Below are 25,284 nucleotides of genomic sequence, written 5' to 3'. Positions count from 1 at the left end.
TTTAATCCATAAGGACTTTTGAGATTGTGAAATTTAATGTCATTATTTAACAGATGAGAAAACTAAGAAAAAGAAAATAACTAGAAGGAGTAGTACAACTAGGGCTAAAATCAGTCTCCTGATTGAAAATCCAGTGGCCTCACCACACTACAACTCTTTCTTTTCTTTTCTTTTTTTTTTTTTTTTTGACGGAGTTTCACTCTTGTTGCCCGGGCTCTTGTGCCATGGCACGATCTCGGCTAACCGCAACCTCCGCCTCCCAGGTTCAAGCGATTCACCTTCCCCAGCCTCCCGAGTAGCTGGGATTACAGGCATGTGCCACCATGCCCGGCTAATTTTCTATATCTTTTTGCAGAGACAAGGTTTTGCAATTTGCCCAGGCTAGTCTTGAATTGCCGGGCTCAAGCAATCCTCCCACCTCAGCCTCCCAAAGTGTGAGCCACCACACCTGGCATATTTATTTTTTAAAACATAATTTCAATTTTTATTTTTCAACTTACATTTTAGATTTAGGGAGTACATGTACAGATTTGTCACCTGAGTGAGTATATTTTGTGGTGCTGAGGTTTGGGGTACAAATGATCTCATCACCCAGGTACTGAGCATAGTACCCAGCAGTTACTTTTTCACCCTTTGCTTCTCTCCCTCCCCACTTACTAGTCCCCAGTTTCTATAATTGCCATCATTATGTCCATATGTACCCACTTCTAAGTGAGAATATGGGTATTTGGTGTTCTGTTCCTGTGTTAATTTACTTATGACGATGGCCCCCAGCTGCATCCATGTTGCTGCAAAGGACATAATTTAGTTCTTTTTTTATGGCTGCATAGTATTCCATAGCGTATAGGTTCCATGTTTTCTTTATCCAATCTACCATCGATAGGCACCTACATTGATTCCATGTCTTTGCTATTGTGCCATGTCTTTTTGGTGGAATGATTTGTTTTCTTTTTGATATATACTCAGTAATGGATTGCTGCATTGAATGGTAGTTCTGTTTTAAGTTTTTTGAGAAGTCTCCAAATTGCTTTCCACGGTGGCTGAACGAATCTACATTCCCACCAACAGTGTATAAGCGTTCCCTTTTCCCTGAAACCCTGACAGCTTCTTTTTTGTTTTGTTCTGTTTTTGAGACGGAGTCTCGCCCTGTTGCCCAGGTTGGAGTGCAGTGGCATGAACTCAGCTCACTGCAACCTCTGCCTCCCAGGTTCAAGCGATTCTCCTGCTTCAGCCTCCCAAGTAGCTGGGATTATGGGCTCATGCCACCATGCCCAGCTAATTTTTGTATTTTTAGTAGAGATGGGGTTTTACCATGATGGCCAGGCTGGTCTCAAACACTTGACCTCAGGTGATCCACCCACCTCAGCCTCCAAAAGTGCTTGGATTACAATCGTTAGCCACCACTCCCAGCCACATCTGTTTTGTTTTTTTTTTTTTTTTTTTTTGACTCTTTAATAATAGCCATTCTATTTGGCATGAGATGGTATCTCATTGTGGTGTTTATTTGCATTTCTCTGAATGTTAGTGATGTGGTATTTGTTAGCCACTTGAATGTCTTGAGAAGTGTCTGTTCATGTCTTTTCCCATTTTTTAATTGGGTTATTTGGGTTTCACTTATTTAATTGTTTAAGTGAGGTCCTTATAGATTCTGGATAGTATAACTTTGTTGGATATGTACTCTGTGAATATTTTCTCCCATTCTGTAGATTATCTGTTACTCTGCTGATAGTTTCTTTTGCTGTATAGAAAAGAAGCTCCTTAGTTTAATTAGATCCTGACTGAGTTAACTTTTGTTTATGGAGACAGGTAGGGATCCAATTTCATTCTTCTACATATGGCTAGCCAGCTATCCCAGCACCATTTATTGAATAGGGAGTCATTTCCCTATTGCTTATTTTTGTCAATTTTGTTGAAGATCAGATCACTGTAAATGCACAGCTTTATTTCTGTGTTCTCTATTCAGTTCCCTTGGTCTATGTTCTGTTTTTATACCAGTACCATGCTGTTTTGGTTACTGTAGTATTATAGTATAGTTTGAAGTCAGGTACTACAATGTTCCAGCTTTGTTCTTTTTGCATGGAATTGCTTTGGCTATTTGAGGTCTTTTTTTGTTCCATATGAATTTTAGAATGATTTTTTCTAATTCTATGAAAAATAACATTAGTAGTTTGGTAGGAATAGTGTTGAGATTCTTCCAGTCCATAAGCATGAAATGTCTTTCCATTTGTTTATGTCACCTTTGATTTCTTTTAGCAGTGTTTTATAGTTCTTGTTTTGTAGATCTTCTTGAAAGATCTCCAAGATCTTGGTTAGACGTATTTTTGGAGTTTTGTATGTGTAAGTGTGGCTAATGTAAATTGGATTGAATTCTTGATTTGGCTCTCAGCTTGAACATTATTAGTGTATAGAAATGCTGCTGATTTTTGTACATTGGTTTTATATCCTCAAACTTTTCTGAAGTCTCAACTTTTATTTTAGAATCAGGAGGTATATGTGCTGGTTTGTTATCTGTGTATATTGCATGGCACTGAGGTTTGGGGTATGAATGATCTCGTCACCTATAGTGAGCATAGTACCCCACAGGTAGTTTCCAGCCATTGCCCCTCTCTTTCCCTCCCTCCACTAGTAGTTGCCCGTGTCTACTGTTGATGTATTCATGTTCATACGTACCCAGTGTTTAGCTCCCACTTCTAAATGAGAACATGTGGTATCTGGTTTTCTGTTCCTGCATGAACTTGCTTAGAATACTGGCCTTCAGCTGCATCCATGTTATTGCAGAGGACATTATTTCATTCTTTCTTTTTTTTTGAGACAGGGTGTCACCCTGTCACCCTGACTGGAGTGCAGTAGCACAATCTTGGCTTACCACAACCTCCACCTCCCAGGCTCTAGTGATTCTGCTGCCTCAGCCTCCAGACTAGCTGGGATTACAGGCCTGCACCACTACTGCCTGGCTAATTTTTGTATTTTTAGTAGAAGCAGGGTTTTGCCATGTTGGCCAGGCCCAAACTCCTGACCTCAGGTAATTCACCTGCCTTGGCCTCCCAAAGTGCTAGGATTACAGGCATAAGCTACCGCACACAGCCCTCCTTTTTCTTTTTGAGACAGAGTTTCACGCTGTTGTTGCCCAGGCTGGAGTGCAATGACGAGATCTCGGCTCACTGCAACCTCTGCCTCCCAGGTTCAAGCGGTTCGGTTCTCCTGCCTCAACCTCCTGAGTAGTCAGGTCTTCAGGCATGCATCGCCACACCTGGATAATTCTTTGTATTTTTAGTAGAGACGGGATTTCTCCATGTTGCCCAGGCTGGTCTCGAACTCCTGGACTCAAACAATCCACACACCTGGGCCTCTCAAAGTGCTGGGATTACAGGCGTGAGCCACCGCACGAAACAGTCTCTCACTTTGGTTGCCAAGGTTGCAGTGCAATGACGTGATCCCAGCTCACTGCAGCCTTGACCTCCTGGGCTCAGGTGATTCTCCCACCTCAGTCTCCTGAGTAGCTGGGACCACAGGCATATGCCACCATCCCTGGCTAATTTTTTTTTTTGTATTTTTAGTAGAGACGGGGTTTTACCATGTTGCCCAGGCTGGTCTCGAACTCCTGGACTCAAACAATCCACACACCTGGGCCTCTCAAAGTGCTGGGATTACAGGCATGAGCCACCATGCCCAGCCTGATTTCATTTTTTTTTTAATGGCTACAAATTTCTTTTTCCTTTTTTCTTGAATTACCACACAGTCGTAAGTTTTCTGAAGTCAAGAAAATGTCTAATTCACATTTGTATAAAAGTGGTTATCACAGTGTCAGAAAAGAAATTTAATAAATACTTGTTGAATGAAGGAATTTTAGAGGCAGACGTAAGAGCCCTCTTCTAGATTGCAATCATAGATGGAAATGTTAACAGAAATGAGTTCATGGTGTCCAGAAAAAAGGAGAAAAGATGGGTAAGTGATTAAGGTAGATGAGGCCAGGTACAGTGGCTCATGCCTGTAATCCCAGCACTTTGGGAGGCTGAGGTGGATGGATCACCTGCGTTCAGGAGTTCAAGACAAGTCTGGCCAACATGGTGAAACCTCATCTCTACAAAAAGACAGAAATTAGCTGGGCATGATGGTGGGTACCTGTAATCCCAGCTACTCAAGAGGCTGAGGTGGGAGAATCACTTGAACCTGGGAGGCAGAGGTTGCAGTGAGCTTAGATTGTGCCATTGTATTCCAGCCTGAGCAACAGAGCGAGTCTCCCTCTCAAAAAAATACAAGATGACACTTCCTTTCCTAGGAGTTAATAAGTTAAACATCAACCTAAAGTGTCATTTACCTCTGGAGTCTTTTTTGTACATTTAACCCATTGTTAACTAGACTGTCTTTGGAAAATGCAATGAAAATACAGATTCTGTCCCTGCTCTCAACATTTTAAAAATTAAATGATCAGGAAAAGTTGGCAATGAAAAATGCCTTTCCAAGGCTTTGGTACAGAAAACCAGACCCTCACAACATCCCTGGCCTTTGTGGCCTCAAATTAACCTTGGATCCTAAAAGTTCTGCAGCCAGGAGCCTGCACACTCCATCTACTTTGCCTGCCTCACCAGTTCTCAGATCCTTTGCCTCCCAAAGGCCTTACCTTCCTGGTCTAAGGAGTTGGGAAGGTGTCTCCTCCCTGCATTCTCCATGTCCAGCCATTTTCGCCACCTTGTGAATACTCCGAATACATACCTTCTGCTTCAGAAGAGGTTAAAGTTGATTTAAATAGAAATCTGTGCTCTGCTTGATTGTTGTGTGGCTGAGACTTAAACTTGGGAGCTGCAGAGTTCATGTGAATGAGCATGAGAACCCTCCTGGTGTGGACGGAGCTGGGATAGAGAGAGAAGGGAGGGGTCTAGAGGCTGGTACTGGGGCCAGCTCGTCCCACACCACCACATTCTGGTGTGGGACTCTCAGGAGCTTGAGCATTCCAAACCCAAATCTAGCCTTCTAGATTATGAAGGCATATATGTCAAGGGAAAGGGAAAGAATATCTCTTTTTCCTATTTTATTTAACCGTTTGTTAGCTCGATTTGAAAATGTTAAATATTTAAGTACATCTTTGTTGTCTTGTGACCCTACAAATGGTAGGTTGAAAATCCTGCTGGCAACCTTTTTCACCTTATCATCATGAAAAGAAACATTAGGAAAGTGTAATTTAAAAGGTTCACTGGACCAGTCTGTGCCTTTCGTTACAATTTTTTTATTTTTTGAGATGGATTCACACTCTGTTGCCCAGGCTGGAGTGTGGTGGCATGATCTCAGCTCACTGCAACCTCCACCTCCCAAGTTCAAGCGATTCTCCTGCCTCAGCCTCCTGAATAGCTGGGATTACAGGTGCCCACCACCACAGCCTGGCTAAATGTTGTATTTTTAGTAGAGATGGGATTTCACCATGTTGCCCAGGCTGGTCTTGAACTCCTGTCCTCAGGCGATCCACCCACCTCAGCCTCCCAAAGTGCTGGGATAACAAGTATGAGCCACCGTGCCCCGCAGATGCTTCATATTTTCAAACTGGCCAAAATGTGTATTTTTGTGAAAAGTTTGAATTTGAAACTATTCTATCTCTTTTCCTTCCTCTTTCTTTTTCTCCTGTCTTCACTCCTTCCATCTTCCATTTATTTTTTTCAGGAAAAGAAAGCTATTGGGAATACTTCTGTCTTGGAAAGTAAACAGACTTTTTAGGAAGAAAGCAGAGAGTTTATAGACCCAGAGTCCAGGACTTCTGCCTTTTTCTTGCTTGCTTTTGTTTTTTAAAAATATTTTATGTTGTCCCGACGCAGTGCCTCATGCCTGTAATCACAGTACTTTGGGAGGCTGAGGCGGGTGGATCATGAGGTCAAGAGATCAAGACCATCCTGGCTAACATGGTGAAATCCCGTCTCTACTAAAAATACAAAAATTAGCTGGGAGTGGTGGTGGGCAGCTGTAATCCTAGCTACTCAGGAGGCTGAGGCAGGGGAATCACTTGAACCTGGGAGGCAGAGGTTGCAGTAAGCTGAGATCGCGCCACTGCATTCCAGCCTGGGCGACAGAGCAAGACTCCATCTCAAAAAAAGAAATTTTATGTTTTTAGAGATGGGGTCTCTCTGCATTGCCCAGGCTGGTTTGAAAATCCTGGTCTCCAGTGATCCTCCTGCCTCAATCCTTCAAAGTGCTGGTACTATAGGCAAGAGCCTGGCCTGGACTTTTGCATCTCTTCCCATTTTTTTTTTTTTTTTTTTTTGGAGATGAAGTTTCACTCTTCTTGTCCAGGCTGAAGTACAGTGATGTACGATCGAGCTCACTGACTCACTGACTGCAACCTCTGCCTCCCGGGTTCAAGTGATTCTCCTACCTCAGCCACCAGAGTAGCTGGGATTACAGGCACACGCCACCAGACCCGGCAATTTTTCTCTTTCTTCCCTCCCTTCCTCCCTCCCTCCCTCCCTCCCTTCCTTTCTTTCTTTCTTTCTTTCTTTGTATTTTTAGTAGAGACAAGATTTCTCCATGTTGTCCAGGCTGGTCTCAAACTTTTGGCCTCACATGATCCACCTGCCTCGGCCTCCCAAAGTGCTGGGATTACAGGCATGAGCCTTTTCTTGCCATGCAATAAAAGGAAAATATACTGGTCAAACTTTTCTTCCCATTTCTAGGAGGGTCCTACCATGTGCTCTTAAGCAAGTTCTGTAGTTTCTTCATGACTCTTTTTCTCAATCATTTACCACACAGAGCTGACACTTCTACTCCCCAAGGGGAATGGCTATCTGCATAAACTGAACAACCAAGGAAAAGTACAAAATGTCACGTGAATATGTTTTATTCATGAGAAACACTATGAAGGCTGTGTACAGTGAAGAAAGAACTTTTGGTCACAGAGGGTATTTTTTTCTTCCAGCCACACCCACATACTGACAACAATCTCAGTCAGTTGTGCCCTCTCTGATTACAAAGAGGTAACACAAAAAATTCTGGCTGTAGCAGAGTCCTAGTTCACATAAAAGGGACAAGTTTGGAAGCAAGACTGATGGGTGGCAGAGCTGGGGGATAGTCACAAAGACCAGGGTCACTTCCAGTTCTAAGATACCAGAATTTTAGTTTTTTGAGTTCGGGAGAAAGGATGCTCAGCTGAGCAGAAGCATCCCACCTTCATCAGTCAGTGTTAAAACTGTGGCACCACTCAGCCTGCCTGAGGTCGATTTTAATACCTTATCTTCACCTGGGTTTAAATTAGTTGTGGTCACATAGATTACAAATATAGGGTTTTTATGGACATGGTGGCTCATGCCTGTAATCCCAACACATTGACAGGCCGTAGGCCAGCAGATCACTTGAGGTCAAGGGTTCTAGACCAGCCTGGCCAACATAGTGAAAACCCGTCTCTACTAAAAATACAAAAATAAGCTGGGCATGGTGGCACGCATCTGTAATCACAGCTACTCAGGAGGCTGAGGCATGAGAATCAATTGAACCTGGGAGGCAGAGGTTGCAGTGAGCCAAGATTGTACCACTGCACTCCAGCCTGGGTGACAGAGACTCTGTCTCAAAAAAAAAAGCAGGTATAGGATTTTTTTTTTTTGAGATGGAGTTTCACTCTTGTTACCCAGGCTGGAGTGCAATGGCGCGATCTCGGCTCACCGCAACCTCCACCTCCCGGGTTCAGGCAATTCTCCTGCCTCAGCCTCCTGAGTAGCTGGGATTACAGGCACGCGCCACTGTGCCCAGCTGAGTTTTTGTATTTTTAGTAGAGACGGAGTTTCACCATGTTGACCAGGATGGTCTCGATCTCTTGACCTCATGATCCACCCACCTCAACCTCCCAAAGTGCTGGGATTACAGGCGTGAGCCACCGCGCCCGGCCCTAGGATTTTAAAAAATGCATTAGTTTTGTGTGGATGAATATAAAAGGTTGGAAAGTGTGCCTTTTACTGACATCACAAAAAGCTTGACCAACATATTTTCCTTTAATTTAATTATTCATTTAATTACCAGATGGGAGAGAAATAGGGATTTCTTTTTTTTTTTAGACAGAGTTTTGCTCTTGTCGCCCAGGCTGGAGTGCAGTGGCACAATCTCGCCTCACCGCAACCTCTGCCTCCTGAGTTCAAGCGATTCTCCAGCCTCAGCTTCCCAAGTAGCTGGGATTACAGGCACCCACCACCAGGTTTTTATTTTCAGTAGAGACGGGTTTCACCATGTTGGCCAGGCTGGTCTTAAACTCCTGACCTCAGGTGATCCGCCCACCTTGGCCTCCCAAAGTGCTGGGATTACAGGCATGAGCCACTGCCAGAAAGAGATTTGAAACCAAAGATAATTGAAGGCAAGCCCTTGAGTGTTAATCCAAGATCAGGACTAATGAACGGCCTGGTGTCTATGTCTTCCGAGACAGAGGGTGTAATGGGATGGAGGTGCAGAGCTCTGAGAGAGAAGTTTCTGTCTCACAAAATGAAAAGGAAGAGCTACTGGCAGGAACAGAGGCAACTGCCAGTTAGTCCTCTATAAGCTGTCACTCTGCCCCTACTCCCGGCCTGCACCAGCCGGTCACTACTGAGTCAGAGCCTACACCTGGCTCCCTGGCTGGGGAGACTCACTATCCTCCTTATCCCACCCACATCTTTATAAAGTCCCTCATTGAATAAAGTGTCCATGAAAGGGTTCGCTTTCTTCATAAAATTCCAGTAACTGAGGAAAGTCTCACCCTCCTCTTGAAGTTTGGAAACACATTTATAGTTAATGTATAGTGTATATACTATATACTATCTATGAATAGATAGTATATATTACTCTCATTTTCATCCTGAGAGTAAAATGAGTAAATTCCTGTGAGTTTCCTCCTGATCCTTGTGGTAATTAAATCCTGGCAAAAAGAGCTTTTCTGTGAAATATTCAAGGAAATTTTTTAAAATTGCAGTTGTGGCAGGGTGTGGTGGCTCATGCCTCTAATCCCAGCACTTTGGGAGGCCAAGGCAGGTGGATCACTTGAGGTCAGGAGTTCCAGACCAGTCTGGCCAACATGGTGAAACTCCATCTCTACTAAAAACACAAAAATTAGCCGTGTGGTGGCGGGTGCCTGTAGTCCCAGCTACTAGAAGGCTGAGGCAGGAGAACTGCTTCAATCTGAAAGGCAGAGGTTGCAGTGAGCTGAGATTGCACCACTACACTCCAGCCTGGGTGACAGAGCAAGACTCAGTTTCAAAAATAAATAAAATAAGAATTGCAGTTATTATTGCAGAGTATTCATGAAGAGAATATATTTTTTTCCCCTAGAATCCTTCATCTGAATCCCAAGGCTACATGAAAGTGGAATTTCTTTTTTCTTTTTTTTTCGCAATGGAGTCTCCTTTTGTCGCCCAGGCTGGAGTGCAGTGGTGCCATCTTGGCTCACTGCAACCTCTGCTTTCTGGGTTCAAGTGATTCTCCTGCCTCAGCCCCCCTGAGTAGCTGGGACTGCAGGTACGTGTCACTATGCCCAGCTAATTTTTTGTATTTTTAGTAGAGATGAGGTTTCACCATTTTAGCCAGGATGGTCTTAATCTCCTGACATAGTGATCCACCTGCCTCAGCCTCCTAAAGTGCTGGGATTACAGGCATGAGCCACCGTGCCCAGCGAAAGTGGAATTTCTCTCCTGAAGGAAATCAAAAGATTGTTACTAGGATATGCTAATACTTTTTTTTTCCTCAGTGAGAGGTCACTGTTTCCTACCGCAATGCTTTGGGAGGGCTTCTCAGGTGCACCTGTTAGATTTTGATTCCAACCCTGGCTTCTGCAAGTGAGGTATGTTTAGGTCATTGTTTTGACCAGGTGCCAACAAATAATCTAAGGATGTCCTTGGTGTCTGCCCTCTCTGCCAACTTTAAATCTGGGAAGGTTGAAGGCTAGCTTTAAACACAGGGGATTGGCCTGGCCAGGTGGCTCACGCCTATAAACTGAGCACTTTGGAAGACCAAGGTGGGTGAATCACTTGAGGTCAGGAGTTTGAGACCAACCCAACATGGTGAAACCCTGTCTCTACTAAAAATACAAAAAAATTAGCCAGGCATGGTGATGGGTGCCTGTAATCCCAGATATTTGGGAGGCTGAGGCTGGAGAATCGCTTGAACCCAGGTGGCAGATCACACCACTGCACTCCAGCCTGGGTGACAGAGCAAGACTCCATCACAAAAAAAAAAAGAAAAGAAAATACTTTTACCTAAGTTTACATAGTTTTCTGTTATAGATAATGTTATTAAGTAGATATGTATAAAAGTCTATGAATAAAACCTATTTCCTTCAGGCCTGGAGCAGAATCCAACTGCCTATTTCGGCACGGGGTAAAAGCTCCGTTTGGAAAATTGTCTGACACATAGCAGGCACTCATATTAACTAAACTGTCTCTGTTGTCTTCAACTGCTAACTCCCTCGATCAGCTTCTGTGCTCTCAACAGAACTCTCAAAGTCTAAGTAAAGCCTATGACACTTTTCCTGTAACTGTGATGATAAGTAACTTGAATTCACTTACCAAAATCTTTTTTAAAAATTAAGACACCATATATGTTACAAAGCTCAAAGCAGGCTGGGCACAGTGGCTCGCACTTGTAATCCCAGCCGTTTGTGAGGCCAAGGCATGAGGATTGCTAGAGCCCAGGAGTTTGAGACTAGTCTGGGCAACATAGGGAAATCTCGTCTTTACAAAAAAAAATTTTTTTTTTTAAATTAGCCAGGCAAACTGGCATGCAGCCCAGCTACTCGGGAAGCTGAGCCAAGAGGATGGAGAGGACTGCTTGAACCCATGAGGTCAAGACTGCAGTAAGCCACGGTCATGTACTCTAGCTCAGGTGACAGAGTAAGCAGAGTAAGACCCTGCCTAAAAAAGTAAAGCTCGACACAGATAGCATTTTATTAACCTCCGCCATTAGAAAGGGGAAGACTCATAGGAGTATATAAACCACCAGCTTCCAATTCCTCAACTGCTTCCTACCTAACTTCTCCATATACCAGATAAATATGCAATATTTTACATTCTGCTGATAGAGTGCCAATTAATGTTGGCAAGATTATTTAAAATGGAAATGTAGAGTCTGTTAAAGACGCAGGAAACAGAATATAAAAGCCCTCACAACTGACTAAATTTTTTTTTTTTTTTTTTTTTTTGAGACGGCGTCTCGCTCTTTGGCCCAGGCTGGAGGGCAGTGGTGTGATGTCAGCTCCCTGAGACCTCTGCCACCCAGGTTCAAGCAATTCTCCTGCCTCAGCCTCCCAAATAGCTGGGATTACAGGCACCTGCCACTGCTCCCAGCTAATTTTTGTAGGTTTAGTAAAGACGGATTTCACCATCTTGGCCAGGCTGGTCTTGAACTCCTGACCTCATGATCTACCCACCTTGGCCTCCCAAAGTGCTCATAGGCATGAGCCACCACTCCCAGCCTATTGGCTAGATTTTATAATGTTTCATAACATGTTTTTTGTACCAAAAAAATAGGGTAGTTGACTTTTAAAAGAGTTGTTGTTTTCTTAAAGTCTTCCTGTTACTTTGGCAATAGTAAATAGCAGTCCAAATTAGCAATTGCTTAAAATGTTTGAAGGGTCAAGCATCTGGGAGAATGGGAACCTGATGTAGCCCTCCCTTGTTTGTTTTCATCTTTCATTCTACAAGCAATTGCTGAATGAATATACACTGTGTGCCATCAGTATTCTAGGCTGTATGGGAGATATTGTTTTTATTTTTATTTTTTTGAGACAGAGTCTCACGCTGTTGCCCCGGCTGGAGTGCAGTGGTGTGACCTCAGCTCACTGCAACCTCTGCCTCCCAAGTTCAAGTGATTCTCCCGCTTCAGCCTCCCAAGTAGCTGGGATTACAGGTAAGCACCACATCCAGCCAATTTTTGTGTTTTGAGTAGAGATGAGTTTCACCATGTTGGCCAGGCTGATCTCAAACTCCTGACCTCAAGTGGTCTGCTTGCCTTGGCCTCCCAAAGTGCTGGAATGAAAGGCATGAGCCAGTGCACCTGGCCTATTTTACTTTGTTTTGTTTTATTTTATTTTAGAGACAGAGTCTTGCTCTGTTGCGCAGGCTGGAGTGCAGCACCGTGGTCATAGCTTACTGCATACTTGAACCCCTGGACTCAAGTGATCCTCCTGCCTCAACCTCCTGAATAGCTAGGACTACAGGCGTACACCACCATATCTGGCTAATTTTTAAATTTTTTGTCGAGATGGGTATCTCACTATGTTTCCCAGGCTGATCTCTGACCTCTGGACTCAAACGATCCTCCCACCTTGGTCTCCCAAAGTGCTGGGATTATAGATAGGTGTGAGCCACCACTTCTGGCCTTTATGGGATATATACAGGCATATAAGAGTGCAACATCTTCCATTAAGGTTATAATTTAGTAAAGGAAGTAAGATGTGCATATATAAATATCCAGGATATTATACAAGACAGGATATAAGGAAAGTGCAAAGTACTTTCCCGGAGTGATTGGGACAGTATGTGGGCAGCTAGCCTTTGAGCTGGCACAAAAAGGACAAGAGGAGAGGGAAGGAACATCCAGGCAGAGGTAACTGTGTGGGGGAATACATGGCCAAACTTCCTCCTCTGTAAAGTCTTCTCTGACCCTCTCCCCATTTTCCTTAGCTGTCCCAAATTGAGATAGACTCCTTCTGCCTTCTTGCTTTCTGTAATTGTTAAGTACCTTCATTGTAACACTTATTATATATAACTGTCGTTTGCCTGTCTGTCACTCCAGTAAATTATAATCTCCTTTAGGGCAGGAACTGAGTACTTTCATCTTTGTTTTCCTAGCACTTAGCAGGGCTTCTGACACGTAGAGTTACTCAACAAATACTTGAGGGAGAAGGGAAATCAATTATAGAATGCGTTCAAGGGGCAGCAAGTACTACAATATGGCTGGAACCAAAGATTTATGCAGGAAGGCAGTGGGAATTAAAGCTACAAAAGTAGGTGGGAAAATCGGCCAGATAATATCAAGTGCTGGTAAAGAAGTGGAGGAGTAGACACTCATACACTGCTGATTAGACTGTTAAGTTGGCACAACCATTTGAAGAACTATTTATCAGTATCTAATAAAGTCTAATGCTCATATCCTGTGACCCAGAAATTTCAATTCTCAGGAGACTCTTACACATGTATACTAAGGAGACAGATACATCATATTTACAGTAAAAAGCTGGAAATAAATTGAATGTCCATGAACAGAAGAATGGATGAATAACTAGAAATACACATATCAATGTGGGTGAATATATAATATTAAGTGGATCATACCATCATTAATATTCTTAAAAGAATAAGAAAATATTGCAGGCTGGGTGTATTGGCTCACACCTGTAATCTCAGCACCTTGGGAGGCTGAGGCTAGAGGATTGCTTGAAGTTAGGAATTCAAGATCAGTCTGGGCAACAAAGAAGACCCTGCCTCTAAAAACACAAAACAAAATAAAGCATAAAACCCAGAAAATATTCCATGGAAGCAGACAAGAAACAGTAAAAAGAAACATTCTAGAAGAATCTTTGGAAATTAAAGTATGATAACAGGTCTTAAAAACTCAACAGGGTCAGGCAAGATGGCTCACACCTATAATCCCAGCACTTTGGGAGGATGAGGTGGGTGGATCACCTGAACTCAGGAGTTCGAGACCAGCCTGGCCAACATGGTGAAACCCCATCTCTACAAAAATACAAAACTTAGCCAGGCATGGTGGTGGGTGTCTGTAATCCCAGCTACTCAGGAGGCTGAAGCAGGAGAATCACTTGAACCTGGGAGTCGGAGGTTGCAGTGAGCTGAGATCGAGCCAGTGCACTCCAGCCTGGGCAATAAGATCGAAACTCCATCTGAAAAAAACTGATAGAAGGTTTGTAAGATAAAGTTCAGGGAATCTAGAAAGCCAAGCAAAAGAAAAAAAAACATGGAAAATAATATAGGAATTTTTAAATAGAGAATTTTGAAGATTCAAGAGAGAAAACAAAGAAAATGGAGGAGGAAGATGAAATCATCAATTAATAAAAAAAAAATTCCTCAGAATTGAAGGAAAAACATTTCTGGATTGAAATGGATTAACAAATGTCTTTGCTAATGGATGGAAATGGATCCATACAGAGGCACATCACACAAAATTTTGGGAAACCAAGAACAAAGAGAATATTTTTAAAATATGCCTTTTCCACAAGACTAATAAAGAATGAGTTTCTCAGCTGGGCATGGGGGCTCATACCTGTAATCCCAGCACCTTGGGAGGCTGAGGCAGGCTGATCACTTCAGGCCAGGAGCTTGAGACCAGCCTGGCCAACATGGTGAAACCCGTCTCTACTAAAAATACAAAAATTAGACAAGTGCTGTGGCACATGCCTGTAGTCCCAACTACTCAGGAGGCTGAGACACAAGAATCACTTGAACCTGGGAGGCAGAGGTTGAAGTGAGCTGAGATCATGCCACCACACTCCAGCCTGGCAATATAGTGAGACTCTGTCTCAAAAAAAATGGGTTTCTCCAAAGCAAGGGAGTAAACCAAGAAAGAGGAACACAAAGAATCCAGAATAGTCAATCTAACACAGGAGAGAATGATGCTGAAGAGAATTCCCAGGACAAAAATGATGTATGCAACAGGTTGAGAGAGTAACCAGTCCAGATTAGAGCATGTGAGGGGGCTCCAGGAGAGATTTCTTCAGGAAAAGGAAATTGAAAAAATATCTAATGTGACCAAATATATTGAGAAGAGATGTAGACAACTGGAGGGGGGCAGGGGAGGTTGAGTTAAATTAATAATAAGTACATAGAAAAATACAACTATTAGGTCCAAAGAAAACAAAGTTGTGTAAGAGAAAAACATTACTTGGCTTATTTGTGAACAGTATTTGCATAGTCATAGCAGTATAAACATTGACTTTGTTTTTGAGACAGTCTCGCTCTGTTGCCCTAGCTGGAGGGCAATAGTGTGACCTTGGCTCACTGCAACCTCCACCTCCCTGGTTCAAGTGATTCTCATCCTCAGCCTCCCGAGTAGCTGGGATTACAGGCGCTCACCACCAGGGCAACTCACTTTTGTATTTTTGGTAGAGACAGGGTTTCCCCATCTTAGCCAGGCTGGTGTTGATTCCTGACCTCATGATCCACCCACCTCGGCCTCCCAAAGTGCTGGGATTACAGGTGTGAGCCACCGCACCTGGGCCCACACTGACTAATTAGCCAAAATTATAACACAAGTGTATTGAGAGGACAGAGAAAGTGAAGCATGCAGATGCCATGTGAATGAGTGAGGATGTGGTAGTGGTGGCACTGGCGGTCATGAAAACTATGCAAGTCTCTTCTTCTCTGGGGGGAAGTTCCTAAATAATGTAAAAATGCTTAAATTAACACACAGTCATATAAACCTTTAGAGGTAAGTCTTTGGGAGACAGAGAGGTAAATGCCAGAAGTTTCCATTAAAAGGAGTTGAAAGTGATTACCTTTGAGAAGAAAATGGTGAGGAGAGGAGCCTGGAGCACTGCTATTTCAAAACAGCCCCATGGCAGGGTGGGGAGTTGGGGGGATGGGGACAAACCTTAAAGGCCATTTAATTCTTTAAATAATGTACAAGTATAACTTAAATACAAAATAAGAATAAAATAAAAAGAAAAAAAAGAAGAACAAAATACAAAGAGACTGTAGGACACTTTTCCAAGTTGGGAAACCTCTACCCCCAGTCGATTTCTATGACATTGTCTTACGTGATATCTCACCAATCTTCCCCCACACTCAGACGAGGGTGCTGACAAGAGTGGAAGGGAGGCACTGACTGGATCTCGATCTGCCCTGTCAGGCTCTGGTTAGAAGCCGGAGTCAGCAGTCCATTAACACTAAATGACTCCTCTCTAGGACAGTTCAAGATTTTTCTACTGAAATTACAAATATCAGAACCAGGCTGACTCAATTCTAAAGGGTTTCTTCTTCCTTACATTCCACTGAATATCATGATTCCAAAACCCATGATTCTTTTTTTTTTTGAGATGGTGTCTTGCTCTGTCGCCCAGGCTAGAGTGCAGTGGTGCAATCTCAGCTCACTGCAACCTCCACCTCCCGGTTTCAAGCAATTCCCCTACCTCAGCCTCCCAAGTAGCTGGGATTACAGGCACCTGCCACTGCACCCGGCTACAAAACCCATGATTCTAAACACACCTTCTACTCCTTTCTCTTGGTTTTTCTCCATTTGTTGCTAGAATGGCCTTGGGGTCCATCTGTCTTTGGCAGCACTCATACTTGCCAAGTCTTTTAACACTTGGGTAACAAAGTATTTTTTTTACTCTTTCACTTCACTCTCTTGCCTTCACAGAGGATAAAAGGCAGAGGTACTGTTGGCTATGGTTATTTTTTTGTACAGAATATTATCTTTACCTAACGTTCTACAATATTTTTCCTTTTTCTTCACTGGCTATTCTACTGGCTCTGATTCTAAGCCTGGTCCACGACATAAATAAGGAATTGTTTGGGGAACAAAACTGGAATGACCTTGGTAAACCGGGTGTGCTCATCCATTTACTGCATAGTACTCAAGGGAGAAGAATGTCTCATTTCAGATTAGTTCAAAACAAAACTTTGTCCTTGTCTCTGACCTAGACAGCCCTCTTATCTGTGATAAAGAAGGCATACTTATGCTATTTTCAGCTAAAGAAAGCTAGAAGGGATATTGAATATCTTGGAAGACTGAATTGGAATTCATAAAGCTCTAAATAGGTTCCAGAGTTAGAGGTTTTTTAACAAATAAATGAAATTTACCAGGGATATTTTTAAAGTCCTATGCTTATATTCGAAATATTAATTTCACGAACATAGGATGAGGAAGACTTAGCTTAACAGTTCAATTGAAAAAGGCTATGAACCCTCACTGACTACAAGCTTAACAAGTTGTTTGTTTATTATTAGTTTTTTAGGCTGAACAATTTGACAGCAGAAAGTGGCTAGGGAATGACTACCAAAATGTAAAATACTTCTCTTTTTACTTTTGACCACAAGGCAAGATTGTTTGAGTGCATCAATCAGTTCACAAATATTTACTGAGGATATGCTGTGTGTCTATTAAGAGGAAGGGGGTGTGGCAGTAGAATGAAAGGAAAAGCCCAAGAATCTTTGAACAGGTTGGCCAGACAACATATACATAGGAAATGATAGCAGTAATGATTACTTACATTTGAATAGTGCTTTAATTTATTATGTCTCTCATTTATACCACCTCTTCAGACTTCATAGCTGCCCTATGAGGTGGTAAGTAAAATACAGTTATCATTTTATTTTTTTTTAAATTTTTGAGACAGTTTTGCTCTGTCGCCCAGACTGGAGTTCAGTGGTGTGATCTCGGCTCACTGTAACCTCTGCCTCCTGAGTTCAAGGGATTCTCCTGCCTCAGCCTCCCGAGTAGCTGGGACTACAGGCTAATTTCTGTATTTTTAGTAGAGACGGTGTTTCACTAGGTTGGCCAGGCTGGTCTCGAACTCCTGACCTCAAGTGATCCGCCTCTCTCGGCCTCCCAAAGTGCTGGGATTACAGGCATGAGCCACCATGCCCGGCTAATTATCATTTTAAAGAAGAGAAGACTGAGGCTGGGAGAAATTAAAGCAGTGATTCTCAAACGTTTAGCTCTCAACCCCTTTATGTCCTTAAAATTATTAGGTATTTCACACTATATACAAAAAATTAAATCAAAATGGATCAGAGACCTAAATGTAAGAGCTATAACTATAAAACTCTTAAAACTAAGTGTAAATCTTTGTGACCTTGAAACAGACAATGGCTTCTTTAATGTGACACTAAAAGCACAAGCAACAAAATAAAAAATAGGTAATTGGGCTGCATCAAAATTAAAAAGTTTAATTCTTCAAAAGATACTAGCAGCCAGGCGTGGTGGCTCACACCTGTACTCACAGCACTTTGGGAGGCTAAGGTGGGAAGATCGCTTGAGCCCAGGAGTTTGAGACCAGCCTGGGCAACATAGTGAGATCTTATATCTCCAAAAAAGTTTAAAAATTAGCCAGGCGTGGTGGTACATACCTGTGGTCCAGCTACTTGGGAGGCTGAGGCAGGAGGATCACTGGGGCCTGGGAACTCAAGTCTTCAGTGAGTTGTGTTCAGTCCACTCAAGACTGAGCAACAGAACAAGATGCTGTCTCTAAAACAACAGAAAAAATAACAATAAAAACCTATTACATTATAACAGATTTTTAAGGAAAATAACTGTTTCCAAAGCAAACAAATATTTAGTGAGATGAGAGTCATTTTACATTTTTATTAATTTCATTAATGTCTGACTTAATAGAAGACAGCTGGATTCTCATATCTATTGCCATATGTTGTTTGGTTGAAATAGATGAAGAAAATCTAATCTCATTCAAATATGTGGTTGGAAAAGACAGGAGGATTTTTTTTTTTTTTTTTTTTTGAGATGGGGTCTCACTCTGTCACCCAGGCTGCAGTGCAGTGGCCCAATCTCGGTTTGCTGAAACCTCCACCCCCCGGGCTCAAGTGATCCTCCTGGGCTCAAGGGATCCTCCCATGTCAGCCTCCCAAGTAGCTGGGAATACATGCGTATGCCACCACACCCAACTAATTTTTGTATTTTGGTAAAGATGAAGTTTCACCATGTTGTCCAGGCTAATCTTAAATTCCTGGACTCAAGTGATCCGCTCACTTTGGACTCCCAAAGTGCTGGGATTACTGGTGTGAGCCACTGCAGGGGGGGAGGATTTCAATAGATAATTGTGGATATTCTTTGATACTACACTAAAACTCAACAAGTATAGTATCTTAAAGGCTAGTTGCACTAAGGAATTTGAAACCATATTAATGAATTTTTTGTATTCCATTACACTATAGTTCATTGGTCTAACTTGCATTTTCTTTTCTTTTCTTTCTTTTTTGTTTTTGAAACATGGTCTTACTCCATCACCCAGGCTGGAGGGCAGTGGCACAATCACAGCTCCCTGCAACCTCGAACTCCTGAGCTCGAGCAATCCTCCCAGCTTAGCCTCCCAAGTAGCTAAGACTTCAGGCACATGCTAACATGCCTGGCTAATTTTTTCACTCTTACTATTTTTAGAGATGGGATCTTGCTATGTTGGCCAGGCTGGTCTCAAACTCCTGGCTTCAAGTGATCCTCCAGCCTCTACCTCCCAAAATGCTGGGATTAGAGGCATGAGCCACCATAACTGGCCTCATTTGCATTTTCAGTGCACCTTTTATCCATGCATGATTTTGTAACATTGTGTTTTGGTCATTTGAAAAGTATTCATTCTCTGAGTTATACAAATCTTCTAAAATGTTGACACATTTTATTCTATAATGTTTAAAAAAAATCACATTTGTTAACATCACCACTGATGTCATCAGATGATTCTTTAATTATTGGGAAGCTGTCAAGCTTAGTACCACATTCAAGATTTCTAAAATTCTAATTTTTACTTGAAAGCCATTTTTTTTGGGCGGGGGCGGACAAGGTCTTGCTCTGTTGCCTTGGCTGGAATGCAGTGACACAATCATGGCTCACTGCAGCCTTGGCCTCCCAGGCTCAAGTGATCCTTCCATCTCAACTGGTACATGCCACCACGCCTGGCTAATTTTTTTTTTTCTTTTTGGAGAGACTGCCCAGGCTGGTCTCAAACTCCTGAGCTCAAGTGCTCCTCCAGCCTCAGCCTCCCTAAGTGCAGGGATTATAGGCATAAGCCACTGCCGAAAGCTCAGATTTTATCATTGGAACAAATAGTGCAAGTTGTTATCTTGAAGTAACAACTTTACTTGCCTAATGTTCTTGAAACTGCAAAATACCCAAGTCTGACCCTGGCCAACCTGGTGAAACCCCGTCTCTACTAAAAATACGAAAATTAGCCAGGTGTGGTGGTGGGCGCCTGTAATCCTAGCTACTCAGGAAGCTGAGGCAAGAGAATCACTTGAACCTGGGATGCAGATGTTGCAGTGAGCCAACATTGCACCATCGCATTCTAGCCTAGGGGAGAGAGAGAGATTCCATCTCAAAAAAAAAAAACTTTAATGAAACAGAATTTCCCTCCAAGTGCAGGGCAGTGAGAAATGTAATGCCTATGGGTACAGTTTGGTGCTACTACCTTGATTCCTCTTAAGGTGCAAAGAATTTCCCACCATCAGTAGCAATGTCAATATGAGGATGAAAAAAGGCAAATAAAGGCTTAGTATCAGCATGAACATCATTTTGGTCTTATGGATATCCTGTAAATTACTTGGGATACCCTCAAGGATCCAGACTACACATTGAAAACCTCTGTGTAAATGTCTTTCCCCAAAGTCTCACATCTATTAAGCAGTAGAACCAATACTTGAAACTGGGTCATACCGTCTCCTAGCCTAATGGCTTCTCATTGCACCACAGTATGCAAAATGAATGATACAAAGAGGAAGTATAACTCACATTAAAACCAAATAATTAAATTTCTACCAGAGGCCTACTTAGAAATACAGTTATTGTTTATCAACCAGGTATGATCACTTTACGCTCACCTAGTCCAGATCATAAAGACAGCTTAAACAGATTTAGTCAAAACCATGAAGAAATAGCTTGACATTCAAAAGAGATGAGATTAACATCTATTTCCTAGACTGAAAATAAAATAACTCTATTACCTTATGTTTGGTTAAAGGGCTTTGATGTGTTTAATATCAGTCTTAAAACTAGGTGGAACTAGCCAGGTATAGTGGCTCACACCTGTAATCCAAGCACTTTGGAGGCCAAGGCGGGCAGATCACCTGAGGTCAGGAGTTCAAGACCAGTCTGACCAACATGGTGAAATCCTATCTTTATTTAAAAAAAAAAACAAAAACACTAGGTAGAACCTAAGAGGTATTTAATATATCATCTCATCCCATTCAAGAACCTGCTTACAGAATCTTGGATGAGCTGAACAAATCTGGTGAGGGAAGCAGCTTACTCCTCCCAAGACACCATAGAAGAACTCAAGTTATTTGAGCTGCCCTCCCATCCATTGCCACGCTTGCTCTCATTCCCATATAGTTTTATCTTTCTATTCAACCCTCTGGACAATGAGGAATAGGAATAGGTCTATTTCCTCATCTGTGTTATATTTTAAATCAGCTATTGAAGCCCCTCATAAACCTTCCCCCGCTGCCTGCTTGTTTTTCTTTTTTTTTTTCGAGACTAGGTCTTACTCTATCACGCAGGCTGGAGTGCAGTGGTATAATTGTGGCTCACTGAAGCCTCAACCACTCAGGCTCAAGCAGTCCTCCCACTTCAGCCTCCCAAGTAGTTGGGACCACAGACGTATACCACCACGTCCCACTAATTATTTTTTATTTTTTATAGAGACAGGGTCTCCCTATGTTGTCCAGGCTGTTCTTGAACTTCTGGGCTCAAGCAATCCTCCTGCATTGGCCTCTTGAAGTGTTGGGATTATAGGCGTGACTCACCATGCCCAGTGCCCTTTTTCAGTCTTAAAGTACTGAGTTTCTCCACTTTCCTTTCTGTCTGGACCCATTCAAGGGTCTTTTATTTGTTGGTGGTTTTGTTTTAGAGGCCCAGGTGTGGCCTTTACTCATTCTCCAGGCCTTGCTCCCAGTCTCGCCTTCTTTATGCTGTGGAACTATGTCATCCTTCCTTTCTCTCTTTTTTTGTTTTGAGATGGATCTCAATCTGTCACCCAGGTGTGATCTCAGCTCACTGCAACCTCCACCTCCCACGTTCAAGCAATTCTCCTGTCTCAGCCTCCCAAGTAGCTGGGACTACAGGCATACGCCACCATACCCAGCTAATTTTTGTATTTTTAGTAGAGACAGGGTTTTATCATATTGGTCAGGCCGATCTCGAACTCCTGACCTCAGGTAATATCTCGAGCTCCTGACCTCAGGTAATATCTCAAACTCCTGACCTCAGGTAATCCACCCACCTCGGCCTCCCAAAGTGCTGGGATTACAGGCGTGACCCACTGTGCCCGGCCCACCCTTCCCTTCTCTACTGATTGAGCCTTTCTTGTGTTCCAGGCACTGTGCTCTGGTCTGCCATTTAATCCCCAGCACAACCCTATGAATTAGGTACCATCAATAGTCCCCCTCTTGTTAAAATTAATGCACTATAGTTTGAGGAGTTGGATAATTGTACAGGGCTGTGTAACCATAACCTCAATGAATATATAGAACAGCTCCCTCATCCTAAAAGTTTCTTCATGCCTTTTTTTTTTTAGACAGTCTCACTCTGCCACACAGGCTGTAGTACAGTGGTACAATCTCAGCTCACTGCAACCTCCGCCTCTTGAGTTCAAAAGATTCTCCCACTTCAGCCTTCTGAGTAGGTGGGACTATAGGCATGCACTACCACACCGGGCTAATTTTGTATTTTTAGTAGAGACAGGGTTTCACCATGTTGGCTAGGCTGGTCTCAAACTCCTGACCTCAGGTGATCCGCCTGTCTCAGCCTCCCAAAATGCTGGGATCATAGGCCTAAGCCACCGTGCCTGGCATATATACTATTTTTTAAACTGGATGTTTCTAAGATGTATTGGGGGAAAAAAGATGCGTTGAATAACTCTTTATGGCAATTATAGAGTTTTACAACATAATTTTAATGGCTCTATAGTACTCTATCAAATGAATGTTTCATAATTTATGTAATGGATGCCTGTTGTTTTGTACATATATAAATAATGTCCTGCTTCCTCTTCCTGGAATTATTTTCTTCTATTAGAATATCATAGTTTGCTTTTTTTTATTTTTCATATCTTTCTGATACTTCTTTTTCTGTTTTGCTAGCTCTGTGTCCTCCTTTTTTTTTTGAGACAGTCTCTCCCTATTGCCCAGGCTGGAGTGCAGTGGCACAATCTTGGCTCACTGCAACCTATGCTTCCCATGTTCAAGCAATTCTCCTACATTAGCCTCTTGAATAGCTGGGATTAGAGGAGCCCACCACCACCATGCTTGGCTGACATTTAGTAGAGACAGGGTTTCACCATGTTGGCTAGGCTGGTCTTGGGCCTCCACAGTGCTGGGATTACAGGCATGAGCTACCACATCTGGCCTCTGTGTTCTCTTTCTATTTTCCCAAGATTCTGTACTTGAATCTTCTTTTTTTTTTTTTTTTTTTTTTTGAGACAGGGTCTTGCTCTTGCTCTGTTGCCCACGCTGGAGTGCAGTGATGCTACCTCAGCTCATTGCAGCCTTGACCTCCCCAGGCTCAGGTGATCCTCCCACCTCAGCCTCCCAAGTAGCTGGGATTACAGGCATGTATCACCACACCCGGCTAATTTTTGCATTTTTTGTAGAGAAGGAGCCTCACCATGTTGCCCAGCCTGGTCTCAAACTTCTGGGCTTAAGCAATCCTCCTGCCTCAGCCTCCCAAAATGCTGGGATTACAGGCATGAGCCACCATACTCTGCCCAAATCTTCTTCTATAATTTCTCTTTAGATCATCAATTTTCTCTCCAGCTCCAGTATAAACCCTTTGGATCTCATCTCTACTTCTCTTCCCGACACCACATCCTAATTACCAACTGTCTACCAGGTGTTATTTAAACAGGAATATACTTCTTGCAATTCAAACGCCACATGTCAAAAACTGAACTCCTATTCCCTTTCCAAAATGTCTCTGCTTCTCTCTTTCTCTCTCCTTTTTGCTACCTATTTCAGGTAGGGGAAATGCTGTCCTTTTAGCCACTCAGGCTAGAAACCTCAGTCTTCTTCTGATTGCTCTCCTCATTCATCTCACATATCCGATCAATAAAGTGCTATTGATTCTCGTCTCAAAAGCCTCCCAGTTTGTACCCTTCCTTTCCATTCCCACCGTGACCATCCCAGCTTTTGAGGTCCCATGATACCTCACCGGAGTGGTAACAATAGCCTCCCAACTGATCTCCACCCTTCGCCCCCTCCCTCCGCTGCTCTACTATGTTGCCATGAGAGTTAACTGTGAAACAGAGAGATTATTTTCCTTTCCTGCTTGAAAATATCTGATGACTGCTTATCTGATAATTTAATCACTTACAGAAGCCAGTGTAAACTCTCCACTGCCCCCTCCCACTTACCCACCACACACCACCTTCCCGCGCCGGTTGCGTCAGCCTCGAACGTTCCTGAAAGCTTTGCCGTTCCTGTGCTTTTACTCACGTTCTGCCCTGTGACTGCCCAATCTTTAGTGTGTTTTGCTGACTCCTGGCGCTCTGCCTCTTCCATGAGAGGCGTTTTTGCACGATTGCAGACAGAAATTAAAATGAGCTCTGCCTATTGGCCCGTCCTGGTTAGCAAGCTCTACACCACCTCAAAGGCAGCTATGGACTACGAGCCCACAGGGGTGATCTGGGCTTATGAGGGAGGGGCTGGCCGTGGAAACGGCTAAGGCACTTCACACGTCTCCCCAGCAGGGAAGCGATGGGACCTCTGGGGGGCAGGGAACGCAATCTCCACCCGTCTGGAAAACTCTCTGAGTTCTGGGGCACTGTTCACGTCCAGACAGAGTGGCGTGTCCGCATTTTCACCATTCCAGGGCAGGGCAGACTGAGGTAGAAGAGCAGAGCCTCGAGGCTGACTCCCCGGAAAAAAAAAAAAAAAAGAAAGAAAGAAAAAAGAAAAAACCGCTCCAGCCGACCTGTGATTCACAGGAGCAGCAGGCTGGAAGGACTGCGCCTCCTGATTGGAGCAGACAGAATCAGACAAACTTGGGGGCCGCTGATTGGCTGCAGCGTGGTCAGGCGCTGTTGGGCTGTTGTAAATGTAAATAGCTCTTGAAGGCCCGGGTCTGTGACCGGCAGTAACCCCGGCGAGAAGGGGTGGAGCGAGAGGCCCTTCCTCTCCATTCATGTCTGCTGCCAGCCAGGCCCGGACAGGCAGGCTCTTCAGCGGAGGGGACTGGAAAGGATGAGGTGATGGGTGTCTTCGGAGATCTTAAGCTTGAGCTGAAAGTTAAAAACTCACCCGTAGGGCTGAGCCAGGGCTGGCACCTTCCACGCCAAGTTGCTTCCTATCTGAGTTCAGTTTTGACTGTTTGAAAGCTTAATATGATGTTCTGGGGGAAGACAGAGGCGCTGGAGGTTGGTAGGAGGGTAGTTTTATGGAGTCACGTTAGTGGCTGTAATAGGTGTACTTTAGTGACCACAGTGAGGTGGCATCCTGTCCTCGCCTCCTCCTGGTCACAATATCGTATTTGTGGAAAAGGAAAGAATGGAGGCTTGGAATAGTCTTTCTACCAGAAATTGCAGAGATGCAATTTCTCCCACCCTCTACTCCAGGGGAAAGGGAAGTCTGTGGGGAACTGGCTTTCTAAAAGGTAGGGAGGAGGAAAAGGGGCAGATTG

General features: G+C 43.3%; 1 long non-coding RNA gene across 1 annotated transcript; it reads right to left on the bottom strand.

The window, feature by feature from the left end:
- Window positions 1–8,010: 8,010 nt before the first annotated feature.
- LOC108594183 (uncharacterized) lies at window positions 8,011–24,615 on the bottom strand. Its single transcript, XR_001914963.4, has 3 exons — window positions 24,020–24,615; window positions 18,018–18,135; window positions 8,011–17,224 (listed from the first exon to the last, which is right to left on the bottom strand). It is a non-coding gene; the product is annotated as an uncharacterized LOC108594183 (long non-coding RNA).
- Window positions 24,616–25,284: the final 669 nt, after the last annotated feature.

Source organism: Callithrix jacchus, chromosome 12 (assembly GCF_049354715.1).
Source record: "Callithrix jacchus isolate 240 chromosome 12, calJac240_pri, whole genome shotgun sequence".
Taxonomy (NCBI): domain Eukaryota; kingdom Metazoa; phylum Chordata; class Mammalia; order Primates; family Cebidae; genus Callithrix; species Callithrix jacchus.
Note: the sequence above shows the minus strand (reverse complement) of the source record. Positions and strands in the feature narration are given on the sequence as shown.